This window comes from Diceros bicornis, chromosome 6 (assembly GCF_020826845.1).
Source record: "Diceros bicornis minor isolate mBicDic1 chromosome 6, mDicBic1.mat.cur, whole genome shotgun sequence".
Classification (NCBI taxonomy): Eukaryota; Metazoa; Chordata; class Mammalia; order Perissodactyla; family Rhinocerotidae; genus Diceros; species Diceros bicornis.
Window position 1 is genome coordinate 7,195,534 of NC_080745.1, and position 17,658 is coordinate 7,213,191.

At 37.8% G+C, this 17,658-nt stretch overlaps 1 protein-coding gene across 8 annotated transcripts in view; it reads left to right on the plus strand.

The window, feature by feature from the left end:
• Window positions 1-17,658, plus strand: part of NRG3 (neuregulin 3) — a 1,040,976-nt gene that overhangs the window by 795,362 nt on the left and 227,956 nt on the right. The window lies entirely within an intron of this gene.

The following is a 17,658-nucleotide window of genomic DNA, read 5'->3' on the forward strand; positions in this document are numbered from 1 at the left end:
TTGATGTTCTTCCATTTTATTGTAATACAGCTAGCTATGAACTGATTTATTTTATTTTAGAAGTTATATATTTTGGTAGTTTTAGTGTGTTTTTTGATGGCAAAACTTCTATCTTTTTTTGAAAGTGATAATCCTCAGCTATTATTTTTTCATATATTGTTTTTTTGTCATTTCCTCTATTCTTTTTTTCTGGGATTTTTGTGGAGCATATGCTGCAGCCTCTCTATCTGTCCTACATGTTTTGTGTAATTTATCCTTTTGTCGCTCCAGGTTTCTTTCCAGGTGAGTTTCTCAAGACCATCTTTCAATTCACTAATTTGTTTTTTTTAATTGTATCCAGTTATGTTTATCCCATCTAATGGACTTTTTTTTTGGCCAAACTTCTTTTTTGTAATTTTTATTTTTTACTGAGGTAACATTGGTTTATAACATTATATAAATTTCAGGTGTACATCATTATATTTCAATTTCTGTGTCAATTACATCATGTTCACCACCCAAAGACTAATTACCATCCATCACCACACACGTGCTCTGTCACCCCTGTCTCCCTCCTCCCTCCCCCCTTCCCCTCTGGTAACCACCAATCTATTCTCTGTGTCTATGTGTTTGTTGCTGTTGTTTTTATCTTTCACTTATGAGTGAAATCATACAGTATTTGACTTTCTTCGTCTGACTTACATCTCTTAGCATAATACCCTCAAGGTCCATCCACATTGCAAATGGCAAGATTTCATCTTTTTGTGGCTGAGTAGTATTCCATTGTGTATATATACATATATATACCACATCTTTATCCATTCATCCATTGATGGGCACTTAGGTTATTTCCAAGTCTTGGCTATTGTGAATAATGCTGCAATGAACATAGAGGTGCAAATATCTTTTTGCATTTGTGTTTTTGTGTTCTTTGGATAAATACCCAGAAGTGGAATAGCTGAGTCATATGGTAGTTCTATTCTTAATTTTTTGAGGAATCTCTATACTGTTTTCCATATTGTCTGCACCAGTTTGCATTCCCACCAGCAATGTGTGAGGGTTCCCTTTTGTTGGGTGTAAAATGCCATCTCATTTTAATCTTAATTTCTCTAATTATTAGAGAATATCTTTTCTTATTTTTTGTTTCATTTTTTTTTTTTTTGATTTTTTTGGGGGGCAAGTCATTGGGTTTCTTCCTTTGTTTGTATGTTAAAATCCTTTTAACATGTTTATATATTTTTTCCTTTCTTACTGATTTTTAAAGTTACTTATGCATACTTAAGAGTAAAACTTTTGGTTATATGCTTTGCAATGATCTTCTTACTATTTTTGACTTTCTTTTTAGTTTGTTTTGGTGACTTTTATCTGTGCAGAAGCATTTCCTTTTGTTTTTGCCTTAGGAAATCAAATTGATTTGTTTTTAATTATGATGATTTTTTCTTGTGTATTTTAGTCAATAAATTATTCCCTAGCCCAAGTTCATAAAGATATCTTCTTGCTTTATTTTCTACTAAATATTTGTTTTCCACATTTAAATATGTAATACATATGAATGCCTCTGTGTGTGTGTGTGTGTGTGTGTGTGTGTGTGTGTGTGTGTAGTGAACCCAGAATTTAATTCTTTGTTCCATGTATGTGATTAGTGGCTCTACAGCCCTTTGTGTATGGTTTTTTCTCTCTTCTGACTTCTTCTAATGTTACCTATGTACTATACTAATGTCCATGTATATGTGGGTCTATTTCTATGATCTCTATTCCTTACCATTGGTCTGTTTATCACATGACAATTTCACACAGTCTTTACTATGAGTCTTTCTATCCTGTATGACGAATCTCCCTCACCTTGTATGTCTCCAGTATTTTATTTATTTATTTACTAACCTACTACTTTCACATTTTAATATTCTACCTAATTCTCTGGATCATACACACATGCACACATACATGCACACACATACCATATACACACAGAGAAATTGCATTTAATTTGTAGATAAATTTGGGAGAATTGCCATTTTACAATGTTACTTTTTCCATTCAGGAAAATGATATACTTTCGTATTTCTCTAGATAAATGTTTTTTATATTATTCATGAAAATTATAACTTTCTCCGAAAGGATATTATGGACCATTGGTTAGGTTTATTCCATGTAGTTTATAATTTTAGTTGCCATTTTGAATGAGATTTCTTCTTTAAAAAATTCCTTTTTTAAAATATTTGCTTGTGGGATGTAGAAAAACAAAGATTTTATATGTTGTGTTCTGTCAAACAAGATTAATGAAGTTTATTGTTAATTCTAAAAGTTTTATTTTTTTATGAAGATTATAACGTCTTGGAAAAATAGTAAATTGGTGTACTTCGATAAACTGTATTTACTTTTCTATTTATATATTGCTGGCTAAAACCACTAGGAAACTGTCCAACTGAAGTGTTAGGTGCAGGCATCCTTGCTAAGTCTGACTTGAAAAGGAAAGCTTCTAATATTTTCCCATTAAGTAATATTGTTACTATAAGACAGTGACTCTCAAACTTTAGGGTGCTTCAGAAACACCTGGAGGCGTGTAAAAACATAGATTCCTATTCCCTACCCCAGGGTTTCTGGATCAGTAAAAGTGGGCTGGGTGCAGATAGTTTGTATTGCGTAACAAGTTCGCAGGAGATGCTGTTGCTGCTGGTCAGAGGCGCACAGTTTGAGAACCAAGTGGAGAGGCTGGGGGCTGGGAGTGGGAGGCAGATTACAGTGCTCAGGTGAGGGCTCACTGCAAGGGTGCTATGTGAGCCAAGTCTTGAGGACAGCAGGGAGTTTGCCGTGAAGATGCCTGGAGGAGCATCCCAGGCAGAGGGACCTGAGAGTGTTCCTCACATGTTTGACAAACTTGAAGGGTGCTGTTGTGGCTGGAGTGGCACGGTTGGGGAAGACTCATAAGAGACGGGTTAGAGCGGTGACAGGAGGACCTTAATGGTCGTTAAAAGGACTGTGTCTTTCATTTTCATGACTCGGGGAGTTTTTCTGAGGAGCAAGACAATATGACTGGTGGTTTAAAAGGATTAGCTGACCTTTGTGTTGAGAGTAGACATTAAAGAGCCAAGACAAAACCACAGAGACCAGGAAACGGGCTATTTCAGTAATCCAGGAAGAGTTGTAGGGGTGGTGGTGGGGAGAAGTGGTAGGATTTACATATAGTTCAAGGTAAAGCCTAGCACATTTCTTGCTGTTGGATAAGGGGTGTGAGAGAGGAGAGGAGTCATGGATGCTGCAAAGCTTTTCACCTGAGCAACTCTTAGGTATATTTAAATCAATTTCTTTCCTGCCAACCAAATCGGCAGCTCACTGACATGATACAGAGACGTGATCTTGGAGCCATTCAAGGAGACGATACTTCTGACTCTGAATATTTCTGTTGAATGAGGAACCTTATGTAAAGATGTCAACCTGTCCTCCCACTGGACTGGGTATGAAAAGTGCTGAGAGTATCCACAGGAATATTAATGCAGAGAATTTATGGAGTCTATACTTGGGACCTGGGGCCTTTTAGGAAGGGTTATTAAAGAATTAGGGACCTCTACGGATTTTTCTGTGAAAAACTAAACTCTATTTTAATTTTTATTTATTTATTTATTTTTCCCCCAAAGCCCCAGTAGATAGTTGCATGTCATAGCTGCACATCCTTCTAGTTGCTGTATGTGGGATGCGGCCTCAGCATGGCAGGAGAAGCAGTGCGTCCGTGCGAGCCCAGGATCTGAGCCAGGGCCGCCAGCAGTGGAGCACGTGCACTTAACTGCTAAGCCACGGGGCCGGCCCCTAAACTCTATTTTAAGACTGGCTAATGTTAAGCCTGAGTCTCTACACCAAACCAACTCTCTCTCTCCAATATGGAAATGAACATGGCGACCCTAAGATTGGCCATGGTTTAGATTTGTTTATTATTCTGCATCTGGATTCTTGCCTCTGAAAAACAGTAGTCATTTCAACTCTCATATTTTTTTCCTGAAAGTCTGAATGGATGTTCCTCTGACAAAGTGAACTTTTCTTCCCACGCTAAGATGCCTGCTGTGAGCAGCTACAGAACCACTTCTGTTTCAGGGACAAAGAAAAGCATATTGTAGAAGTAATCACACCTCATGCTCTTTCGTTATTTTTCATTGCATTTATTTTATTATTCCTAAAAAGCCAAAAATGATTTTTTTCTTCTGCTTTACAGCAAATATTTATCCTATATAAAGATGTGCTTTACCCTTTCCAGTTTAACTGTGACTTCTTTTGATTCTCTCTGGATATGGAATGGATCATGCCCTAATTAAAAGATCAAGTTTTCACACAAGATAAGAAAATCCGCCAAGTGTAAGCACAGACTGAGATCTATCCCTAACAGCCTAACAGGAAGAACACTGTGGTATATCAGAGAAGAGGTTTTTAATTAGCAATGCATACAGTTCCTATTTAAATTGCTAACTCTTAGGTATATTTAAATGAATTTTTTTCCTGCCAACCACATCAGTAGCTCACTGACATGATATAGAGAAAAGTCCACATCTCTTGATTATTAAACATCTATTAACTGTGCTTTATAATATTTCTGACTAGGTATTCTAGAACATCAAAAATGAAAAATAAATTTAGCCTTTTTACTACAAATGTTCAACTTTTATTGTCTGAATAATAAGTAGACTGGGAAAGCTCATTCTGTAACTCCCACCTCCATCATCACCACTATTGAGCTTCTGAATAGTGAAACTAAATTTTTTGAGTGGAGCTTGGGATAAAAAAGAGATTTGAAAGACCCGAGTGTGAATCTCAACTCCTTTCGGTGGCATCCCTGACGAGTTGTCATCCCCCTCTGCTTGAGTGCTGTAGTGACAGAAAATGCATTACCTTTCATAGCGGTGCATTTTATCTTTGCTGTTTCTAGCTTTTATCTCCTTATATGTTTTTAAACATTTGAGCCTCAGTTTCTTCAACAAACAAATGAGAATCACAATGACAATATCTTAGGGCCAAGGCTTAACGATAATATGTATAGAATGCATATCTTAATGCCATTCACATTCCGAGTGTTCAGTTAATATTAGTTATTATTCTTAAAGAATTACAGCATTTTTTTTTTTTTTTTGGTGAGGAAGATTAGCCCTGAGCTAACATCTGTTGCCAATCCTCCTCCTTTTGCTAAGGAAGATTGGCCCTGGGCTAACATCCATGCCCATCTTCCTCTACTTTGTAGGTGGGACGCTGCCACAGCGTGGCTTGATATGTGGTGCATAGGTCCGTGCCCGGGATCAGAACCTGCGAAACCTGGGCTGCCGAAGCAGAGCACATGAACTTAACCACTATGCCACCAGGCTGGCCCCAGAACTATGTTAAATATTTGACATAAAGGAGAGACCACATCATTGGAAGTTTAAGATGTAAATACACAAAAGGTAAACTTGAGATTGTTTTGGTGTAACTGCAATTCTGTAGAAATAGTACAAGAACCTGATTAATTGGCAGAATAATGATATAGAAAACAACTGCAGGAAGATCTCAAGGTGAATAGAGAATATTTTAGGTATTTAGTGTTAAAATAAATTTGTAAATGGAGGTAGTATTAAGCATATGTATATGTGTGTGTGTGTGTGTGTGTCTATGTATATGTAGACATATGCTTTCACATAAAACTTTTTGTACCCACATTCAAACACACACTCTCAGATCTCCACATATCTCAGAAGCATAATCTTTCAAGGCAGATGGGAACCTCAGAGAGAGAGAGAGAGATTACTTATAGCCTTCCTCCCAAACGTGTTGGTACTGAGACTCAACACGCACATTTCTAGATAATGGGTCACCCTGTAGAAGTCCTATGAGAGAGGGGTAGACATAGAAGACGCAAAGTGTTCTGCTGGTAAGAACTAAAATTGAAGTTAGCTGTCATGACACCTGATAAAATTAACTTTTCTTTGTCCAAATGAAAATGAAGCCCTGAATCATTTCATGACAGACACTCACAATTATTGAGGAAAGCCATCAGGAAGAAATCACAGGCCCTAGAGACTCCAATACTCTCTATCTCTCCCAACTCTAATAATATCATGGGAAGCAAATTAAGGTGGAAACTGATTGCCACTGATTGCAAACATGTTTATATATAATTTAAAGGATCCATAGAGAACAACTGGTGGACTCGTCTGCAAAATAACTTATTCTGTAGCAGTAAACTCAATGCTTTGATTACTGGAATATAGATGCTCAAAATCACGAAATAGTAAAGCAAATATGTTTAAAAAACATTTTTATTGAGGAAAATGGTTTCTATTTAATTAAAGAAAATAAATTTATTCCTATAGAATCACATATTTTAAAAATAGAACTAATCTTTTACTAGTTCTTTCATTGGTTAATGTAGGCTAAAATTAAGACTAAATCCTCTAAAAATTATTTACAGAGAAACCAAATGTTGGAGTTGCAATAATCTAAGTAAAGAAAAAATATAATGACTCAAAAAATGTAGAGGGATATTAAAATTAAGTAAGTTTTACATCTAGAAGCATTTTGCTCCATCTGAGACATGATCCTAAACCATGAGCTTGTATTATGTAAGTAACTTCTCATACTGAACAGTGATTGTGGTTTTTAAAGCTGGAGCACACTGTGAGCAAATGTGTTGACATAATCTGCTTCTTCACTGTTCTCAGTCAATATCATTGGTTTGTAGAAAGATACTGAATCATGCCTAAGAGAAACCTCTTCCACAATCTCCAGAGAGATTCTGAGTAATTCAAGTATACAGGAATACCGAATTTTTCAACCAAGTGATTCTCAGGCCTCTGCAATAGCAGGTAACATTCCAATTCTGTATGAATCTGTTGAAAAATCTTTCCTTATAGTGAGCCAACATCTCAGTCCCTTCCACTCCCACTCACTTATAGGTCCTTCTCTATATCAAGGCCACAGAGAACAAGATCACACCCAGTGTCCTGAGCTAACTATCAGCTGTGTGATGGCAACCACCATACTTTCTTCCTCTCAAAGGATATTGTCTTCAGTTCTGCCAATCACCAACATGTTTCTCTAAATAATTCATTTTCAATGTCCCTGTTAAAGGGACATCTACACGTAAACCTTCTACTCTGGGTGTGGTTTCTATGCACCAAGAACAGGGCAGTCCTCTTCTTGATTCTGATTATTTCTCCTTCACTGTTCAATGTCTACTTTCTGTTCATAGCAAAAGTTACTATTGATATTAAAGGTTCTAAGCTGACAGCTGTGGGCAGAGGAAAAGTAATTTGAAAGCTTTCCAATGTTCAGCAATGAAGAGTCATTGGCAAAAAGCCCTGGAGACAAGTTACAAATTCAAAGCTTACTTACTTTTTGACTTGATCAAATTACTTAATCATTCCAAACTTCTGTTTTTCACCTTTAAAACCACAAATAAAACAATGCTAACCTAACAGTATCAGATGGAATACATAGGTAATTATGTAAAGTGTCTAGCACACAATCTGGAAAATTGTAGGCACTTGATAAATATGACTTCTCCCTTTTCTGTATCAAATAATGTAGATTACTTCCAGGATCCCCAGTCACTTCTTATTTACTTCTGAGAAATGACTTTTTTTAAAGTACTAATTATAAAATGGACTAATTATGTTGTAGCCTTGGGAAGTTTTAGAGTAGGTCATTAAAGTTGTAATAGTAGTGCGACTTTTTTTAGATAGAGGTCTGGTAATAAATCCCCTAGAAACCTTTATATAATGTAGCTTTTTTTAATTTGAAGGAACAGAATGAGAAAACTAGAGCTTTTCATCTTCAAAAGAGTTTATGAGCTTTAAGTAATTAGAAGGCACAGCTCTCTTTTGTGCACCAGGCCAAGCCGATTAGCCCTGTTGGCAAAGGAGGAAATGAGTGCCCAGAGGGATAATTCCTTTCCCCAAGGTGCCTTGAGCAGGGTGTGAATGTGCGTATTTCTGCCTGTGCATGTGCAGTTATGTGCGTGTGAGTGTTTGTGGTGGAGGTCGGTGTGGATTGGAAGGAGTAGTAAAGATTCCTCATGAAGACTGATGCAAAGGCTTACTATTATAGTTTTTATGTTTGCTAAGATCTCTATTATTTGGAAAGATTGGGAAAAAGGGACTTCTGCTGCTGGTGTTACAACAACGTGCTTGGGTGTTTATGTTACACAGATATAGATATATACCTTACTGTGGGTGCTATATAGAGTATGTGACCAACCCTGCTGATCAGCTACCTGCTTACTCTTAGATCCATACCCCAGCCTTTCTTCTCTTCTGTTCTCCATCTCAAGAAACCACATTTCTCAGGCTCTCTTGACCAATGGCTTCTGAGTGGAGTTGGCCAATAAGAAGCACTAAATTGGAAGAAGGATTCTATTTCCCCTCTTTTCTCTATTTCTACTTTCTGTTTTCTCTGTTTTTTGGTTCATTTCCAGCAACAGCTAGGTTCATTTAGGGTTCCATCTCCTGAGTGATAGACGCACTGGCTTCACCCTGGTTTCCTTGATTCGGATTCTCCCTTTGTCCCTTCAGCCTAGAGGCGAGAGAGCTCTCATGCTGCCGCTGATTCCTTTGTTACCTCTCATCCTCTGTGTAGCTTCTCACCTTTTCTTCTCCTGTGCAAGCAATTGTCTATTAAATTTTCTTATTTTGAATATTTGAAGAGATTTCTGTTTTCAGATATACCACCTCTTTTTTTCTTAGTATATTTAATTTTGAATGAGCCTATGATTGAGAGGTTAGAATACGATAAAATACTATTAAGTCTAAAGACATATTAAATATAACTGTATTTCTCTTTCAGGCATTTTCAGATTAATTAAATTATCCCGTTATATAACTGTGGGCAAATCATTAAACTCTTCGTTTCACTTTTATCTTTATCTGTACAATAAGTATAAAATGATAGGCCCTCTCTTCCTCAAAAGGTAATTAATAATGAAGTGGAGCACTTTAAAAATATACATAACACTATTTGAGAGGTCCAGAACAACACAGGGTAGAGAAATAAACAAGGTCTTCAGTGTTGCTTTAGCTTGATGTCAAATCCAAGTGCTAACACGTGCTCTCCATGTGCCCCGGAACACAGACATTAATTTCTCTCAACTGCAATCTGCTCACCTATAACATAGTGGCAACCACATCTCCTTTTTATCAGTTTCGTAAGGATTACTATGTCTAACCATTGTAAAGCTCTCAGCACTGTGCTTTGAATAGCAGAGGTCCTCAAGGAGGTTGGGTCTCCCTTTATCTGTCACACGACAAGATGTAGAAGTGCTTTCTGATAGCACTTGGTCATTGATTCATCCCTAGGTAGACATGTGTAGGAATATCAAATGTACCATATATTACTTGATTAACTGAATCTCTTTCTCTCTCTCTCTTTTTTTTTTGCTTTTAGAAAATGATCATCATGTTTCATTGATTTCAAGTCACTGCTCACCTTCTGAGTTTCCATTTCAACTTGCCAAACACTCCAGTTAAATAACATTCCTTTGGGTTCTATTTTGAATCTACTGTCTGTGGATATCTACTTAATTTTTGTCAACTTTCTTGTACCAGCTTGCATTTTCCTTTGTTTTAATTAAAGGCCAAGTATTGCATCCATATCACTGTTAGAAAGAATATTCCTTTATGTGTCTTCTCTAGCTTACTCCTTCTCACCCATGCTTTTGTGTGATTTTCCCAGTTTTCCTATGACATTTAGGTTTAGAATATGTTTCACTATCCAGTCCTGTCCAAGCTAGTAATACTGACATTGCTACCTCTTTTTGACCTTGCTTGGTTACCAGAACTAGAGCCAGATGAATTGTGCTGATTGATTTCCAATAGTATGTATGCTTTCGCTAGAAAGAGTCGGAAAAGTTTAGCATCAGGGGTGACATATGGATTTAGGAATGTCTTTGCTTTTTAAGAGGAAACGTGAAATAGCAAAAAGAGCTCTGTATTTAGAGACAGAACCCATGGACTCTAATTCTTGTTCTGCCTCTTATGCCCTTTGATGTCTTAGGCAAGTCCCCCATCTTTGTTTTATAATAGTACCCTCCTCAAAATGAGGTGGTTGGAACCAATACTGTTTATGATTTCTTCTAACTCTGCCATTCTACAGTATCAGAAAATATTTAGATTTGAGTCAAAATCTATACTTACATATAGTTTAATTTGGATGTTATATATATTTTTATTCAGACTTTACTTTTTTAGAGTAGTTTTAGGTTCACAGCAAAATTGAGGGGAAGATACAGAGATATCCCATATACTCCCTGCCCCCACACACCCACAGCCTCCCTTGTTAACAACATCTCCCACCGGAGTGGTAGATTTGTGTCCAAAAGCGTACATAATGATGAACCTACACTGACACATCATAATCACCCAGAGTCCATAGTTTACATCAGGGTTCACTCTTGGTGTTATACATTCTGTGGGTTTGGACAAATGTATAATAACATATGTCCCTCATTATGGTATCATGCAGAATATTTTTACTGCCTTAAAAATCCTCTGTGCTCTGTCTATTCATCTGTCACCACTCCAACCCCTAGCAACCACTAATCTTTTTACTGTCTCCATAGTTTTTGCCTTTTCCATAGTGTCATATAGTTAGAATCATATAGTATGTAGCGTTTTCAGATTGAATTTTTTCACCTAGTAATATACGTTTCAGGTTCCTCCATGTCTTCATTGCTTTATAGCTCATTTCTTTTTAGTACTGAATAATATTCCATTGTCTAAATGTACCACAGTTTATCCATTCACCTCCTATAGGACTTCTTGGTTACTTCCAAGTGGTGGCAATTATGAATAAAGCTGCTATAAACATTCATGTACAGGTTGTTGTGTGGATATAAGTTTTCAGTTCCTTTGGGTAAATGATCGTTGGATTATATGATAAGAGTATGTTTAGTTTTGTAAGAAACTGCCAAACTGTCTTCCCAAGTGGCTGTACCATTTTACACTCCCACCATCAATGAATGAGAGTTCCTGTTACTCCACATCCTCACCAGCATTTGGTGTTGTCAGAGTTTTGGATTTTGGCCATTCTAATAAGTGTGCAGTGGTATCTCCTTGTTGTTTTAATTTGCATTTCCCTAATGACATACAATGTGGAGCATTTTTTCATATGCTTATTTGCCATCTCTATATCTTCTTTGGTAAGGTGTTTGTTAAGATCTTTGGTCTGTTTTTTAATTGGGTTGTTGGTTTCCTTATTGTTGAGTATTAAGTGTTTTTTGTATATTTTAAGTAACAGTCCACTATCAGATGTGTCTTTCACAAATATTTTCTCCCCAATCTGTGGCTTGCTTTTCCATCTCTTCACATTGTCTTTCAAGTTACATCTTTTTTTGTTTCTAAGATATACTACAGTATATTGGGGAATTCTTGTTATTGAAAATCAAATGAAGATGTGATATTATAACTGGGTCATAAAGAATCAACGAAGCAAGGAACCTGAATCATTTTTTAAAATTAAATGATTTGCTGTACTTAAATTGCTTCATCATCTAAGTGTATATTTAAAAATAAATAAATAAATAATACAAATGCGCTTGTAATGAAGAGCCACCAGCCTTGGTGTTATCCTTCTGCACCAGCTCCCCCATCCCCAATTCCCACAACTTGCACTTCCTCCCCAAACACGCAAGCAAGCTTATTAAACCATTTTTTTTTGGCATTTCCTGGCTGTTAACTTTATATTTCTAAATCACATATTAAGCCTCTATTTCTTGATTTGTCTTCGTTAAATAAGATACACTGACTTTCTACGACAATGAGAATTTAAGTCCCTTACACCACACCCCACGACTTCTCTCTCTTCCCTACCTGCTTCTGTCACTAGTCTCAGTTCTCAAAGTTGGTCTTAATGACACATTTAAGGAAGTGGAATAGTATGGTTAAGAAATGGGGCTTTTTGTGCAAAATTGCGGTTGATCTAGTCACATAATTTCCCGGTTTCCTCCTAACAGACTTTCAAACTTAGAGTAACGATTATATTTGACTGGCATCCGTTTAAAACTACGCGCCTGGGCCTTTTTTCCCCAAGGCAGCACCTCACTTTCATCTCAGTCTGAGCTGCATCCGGCTTTTAGTACGAAATCACTTTCCATTCAATCCAAAGCTTTCCTGTTGCTGATGAATGTCATGCATAATGAAAGATTATATCTATTTATCTTCAGCAGTAAATCATTTATCACACAAGGGAGATATATTATTGTGAATTTTGATCAAAGCTGCCCACTTCCTTTAGCCGGCAGAAATGCTGCACCCTGTTAGTGGATTGTACAATATCCTGGGAGAAACAGGGAAAATTATGCGGTTGAATGAGGGCTCAGCAAACTCTAGGGTTTTCTAAAATCGCTCTTAAAAAAATCATATTTCATGTAGAACCTTCTATGATCCAGGCGTGTGAACTGTAAAAGTCTTTTTTTGCTTTCTTCACTTAATTAAGCCGGAAAGCTGTGGGAGTTTTTGCAGTGTGGTCTGTGATGTCTGCACACAGGTTTGTGAATGACACTGTGTGGATCTTTTGCCCCCTTTCTTAGAGAGACAATAATTATTACCACTTCTTTTTGAAGCATGCTGTGAGTGGTTTTATCAGTTCATTTGCTAATGAGCTATCTCTCTCTTTTATAATGCCAATCATAAAGATGCCTTTTAAATAAGATTTCTCTCTCAGCTTGAACTTCTTTTCACTCTTCCTTCTCAAGCTGTGCACTGCTTTGCTTTAGGGACTTGCCCACACCACCCAGGCAGGGAGCAAGGCTGACCTCTGATTTCTTGTTGACATCAGACTCTCTCATTGTCTCCTGAGAACAGTGATGTCCAGAAAGGACATCACAGTCCTCCGGAAGAGTCTCTTCTTATGTTTTATCTTTGATTTTAGGTTATTATTGCCCGATGTTACACATCTGTGTTCACTGCTTTTCAAATTCAATAGTGTGTGAATGCCTCAGTATTAAAATGATCCTGAGTGAAGTGAGATGCAGAGTGAAGCAGGAAGAATGGATCCTCTTTCTTCCTTTGGTCTCGCTTGGGCTGCTGGCCGGCATGCTCTTACAGATTATTCAGAATTTATGCCAAGTAGTAGCTAGTGATCCACACAGTCAAGTCACAAATCTGCACCTAACGTTTACAAACAGCATTCCTTCATTTGCTCTTCACCACATTTTTGAAGTAGCCTTTCAATATTTTGGCTATTTAAGAGCAAGCTATTGAAATTCATATTCTCCCTTTCCAGTTTCTGTGAGCTCATTATGTCCTTAGTATGGTTGATAGAAGTAAATATCATGTGCCCAGCCTCCTTATCCTTAAAACAAGAGATTGCTAAATTTATCAGAACAGGATATAGTTATAGCAAAAATATTATACGTTAACTTTAATCTAGGTGTTCTGGTTGATGGTTCTCACTTCTCTGACTGTTCAGATTCTTTTACTCTCATATAGGTATGCTAGAGAATAAAATACAGGACACCAGTTAAATTTGAATTTCAGATAAATAATGAATTAAGTTTTAGTATAAGTATGTCCCAAATATTACATGTGGGACACACTTATACAAAAAAAATTGTTGTTTATCTAAAAATCAAATATAACTGGGTGCCCTGTATTTTATCTGGCAACCCTGCACACAGGAGAATCCAAATTCTGGTCTTTGCTATTCTGTAGACGTCAGTTCTCCATCTTGGTCAGTGCTATGGACTGAATTGTGTCTCCCCAAAACACATATGTGCAAGCCTTAACCCCCAATGTGATTATGTCTGGAGATAGGGTCTTTAGGCCATAATTAAGGTTAAATGAGGTCATATGGGTGGGGTCCTAATCTGATAGTGTTGGTGGCCTTATATGAAGAGGAAGAGAGAGAGAGAAACCATCTCTCTCTCTACCATGTGAGGTTGCAGGAAAAAGGCAGCCATCTGCAACCCAATGAGAGAGCCCTCACCAGACACAGACCCTGCTGGCACTGTGATCTTGGATTTCTAGTTTCCAAAACTGTGAGAAAATAATTTTCTTTTGTTTAAGTCACTTTGTGATGCTTTGTTATGGCAGACCAAGCCTAATACAGTAACTTTAGAATGGTTTACTCTGGCTAAGTTTTGTATTTCTCACTGAACTGCCAAGGATGGTCATTGCCTTTCTTCCATTGACTAGTTTGGACGTGTGAGTCAATTATTCTTCTAATTCCAAGCAAGTAGAGACAAGGAATCTGCTAATCATTGGACCTTAAACATAAAAGAAAGTCTATGATTGGCTACTTTCTCAATCTTGGTAACATCTTAAGTGAAAATAATAAGGAGGAATCATAGGGAATGTATGTGACAATAAATTCTGGTCTGCCGTTGGCTGGGAAATATCAAAGGTAATCATGGGAACTTTCAATTTACTAGAGACATGGGGGAAAAGAGCCTGACTCTTCTCTGACTTTAATGTTAGAACCTAAATCATCTGCCTAAACTTTCTGATTATTAGGCACATTTACAGGGAACAGGGGCAACGTGTGTCTGTGTGTGTGCACATGTGCACGGTGCATGCACTAAATCAAGACTTGGTAATCCCACTTAGAGATGAGCACGTGAGACCTAGGAGACGTCAGTCACAGACCTCTGTCACACCTCTAAGTGGCAGAAATGGGGGTCATCCTGCATCCAAAGGACATGCCTTTTCCGCTGTAACAGTCTACCTCCTTTGAAAACTAGAATCTCATGTTGATCATAATAGATTTTGTGTATATTAGGAAATTAGTAAGGTAGCATTTTCTCAACAGGTTAAATTGATGAAACAAAACTCCATCCATCCTCCACTTGTCATTGTTACCCCCTATTCCTTTTTTTTTGGTAAGGAAGATTGGCCCTGAGCTAACATCCATGCCAATCTTCTTCTATTTTTTATGTGGGATGCCGCCACAGCATGGATTGATGAGTGGTGTACATCCGCGCCAGAGATCCAAACCCGCGAACCCCAGGCCACTGAAGCAAAGCACGTGAACTTCACCACTATGCCACTAGGCCAGCCCCTAATCCTTTTGTTCTTGATAAGGGCAGTTATTACTTCACTCCCTCTCATGTGATATTGAAATTATGAGGTGTTCCCGCACGAGTAATACATCACTCTGTTATTTACCTTCTTAGCCTAAAAAGAGATTATTTTTAATTTTAGATGCAGTAAAATCAAAGCTAAATGAGATAGAATGGCTATTTCAGCTCTCATAGCTGTTCTAGATAATATTGCTATGCGCTTTAAGCTGTGTAGTACCCTCACGCCATGTTATGTGTTGTAATTCTGTTAATGAGGGAGTGAGGCCGAGGGGAAGCTCTTGACCAAACAGAGGAAGAAATCTCTATAAAGACCAAAACATTTGTTCAGACTGACTGAATGAGAGTGAGTGAGAACTCCTCAGCCACTGGTTGTCCAAGAGTGAATGGGCCATAATTGGGATTAAAATGACTTGATATGAACAGGTGACTGTCTCCCTGATGCTAAAATTGACTGATAAAGTATCCAGGTGGCTGATGGGCATAAGCCCTGCTGCTCTACAAGTGATGGAGAAGAATTTGCTGTTGAGTAAACGTACGTTTGTTATATTTTTTTACCTTTCCAGACTTGCAATAATTCTTTTCCTTTTTGTATCTTGGCTTCAAATATTAACAGAATGCAGCATGCCTCCTGGATTTGAGCAGATGCTTTCAAATTCACATTCAAAATCATAGCAGTCTTGAAAGAACTGGCCTCCTTCTACTTTTGAACTCAAACTTGCTAAAGGGAAACTTTTAAAATAAATCCCTACATTTTCTTAAGATTCTAGATACAACTTCGTTAGTAAGAAACATCATAGTTGCAGGATGAGTGACGTTATAAGCAACAGTTGCCTCAGCCGTGGAACTGGTGACATATTTTAAACTATTGATAACACATTGGAGAATCTTCATGAGTTTGCAGGCAGCTGTTACTCCACAATTTAGAATAATCCAATTCCAAATTCTTTCATTTCTAGTTGAAAGGATTTTGGAAAGGCTGTGCCTACAGCCAGTTTGTAGGTAATTTTAATTCCAGTTGGTTAACTTAAAGATCTTGCTGTCTTAATTAGTGCTCCTTTTAAATAAGACCACTTAATTAAATTCTCAATTCAGCTAAAGAAAGCTTAGACTTTAATCAGTGTCACAATATCCTCCATAGCCAGACCTAGGTCTGAGCTTCAGCCGTGAGTGGTGGGGAAGGGAATTTGTTCTAATACCATTAGTAACTTTTGAGACGGTAACACTAGAGTAGCAGATCCCTAGCTAGAAGTTCTCTGGTCCACCCAGCACAAATTTTGCATTCAGACCAAGGCCTGGTTTGGAATTCTGGCTCGTGTATTCCCCATCTTTTTGATGCTGGGCAATTCACTTGCCTCGCTGATACTCCATCCTCAGTGTTTTTGTTTGTTTGTTTTGTTCCTGTTTTTGTTTTTTAACTGAAGACAGTCTGAAATTAAGAAATATCATTATTATTCTTTAATAGCAGTGCTCCTAAAGAGTCTTCCCATCCACAGTTGGTGATTGCCCTTTAAATTACCATGACGCTCAAGTAGTTTGCCTTTAACTCGTGAGTAGTCTCTGTGACACAGTTTGCTTAAAAACATTTCAAGATTGGATAATAACGGGGCGGGCCCCGTGGCTTAGCGGTTAAGTGAGTGCGCTCCGCTACTGGCGGTCTGGGTTCGGATCCTGGGCGCGCACCTACGCACCACTTCCCTGGCCTCATGGCCGTGTCCCACATACAGCAACTAGAAGGATGTGCAGCTATGGCATACAACTATCTACTGGGGCTTTGGGGAAAAAAGAAAAAAGGAGGAGGATTGGCAATAGATGTTAGCTCAGAGCCGGTCTTCCTCAGCAAAAAGAGGAAGATTAGCATGGATGTTAGCTCAGGGCTGATCTTCCTCACCAAAAAAAAAAAAAAAAAAAAAGAGCTTCAAGATTGGATAATAACTTACAAATCTAGGTCTTTCCTTCTTACTATAAATCATGGCTTCAGTTCATGATATTTGGGCCCTATTTTCAAATACTAGTCTTGGAAAAGGTAGCTGGCTGTATGGCAATTTATGTATCCACTGAATTTCCATGAAGAATGTCAGAAAGTACCACAGATCCAGCAAGGACTTGAAAGTCAACCCCAGTTGAGTTTGCTTATAGTTTAAATACTGACTGTGTGATATCGGGGCAAGATACTTAACCTTTCTGAACCTCCATTTCCTCTCTTGAAGAGCTGGAGCAATGATTCTAAATGCAAAGAATGTGAAAAACTAACATTTATTGAGTACTTACCATGAACCACAGGTATTATATAATGTATTCCTATTAATAATCCTAGGTGGAGCTACTATTATTATCTCCATTTTACAGATGAAGAAAAGGAGGCACAGGAAGGCTAAGCAGCCAATAAATAGCGGATCCAGAATCTAAACCCAAGCAGTGCTCCAAGCCACCCTGCCTCTAACATGTCAAGTTTTAGTGCCTGGTGATCTTCCCATTTTCCCCAACCAAGGACTGATGCTGAAGCTGAGGAGAACTGGCACGAGATAGAGAAGAATACCTGGAGGAATTGTTCCCTTTTCAGATCAGCATTTAACAGGCCCCTGAAATTGGCAGACTTGTATCACTGACAAAGTGTCTACACTCCTGTCTCATCAAAGAGTAATCGCCTTTTTTTC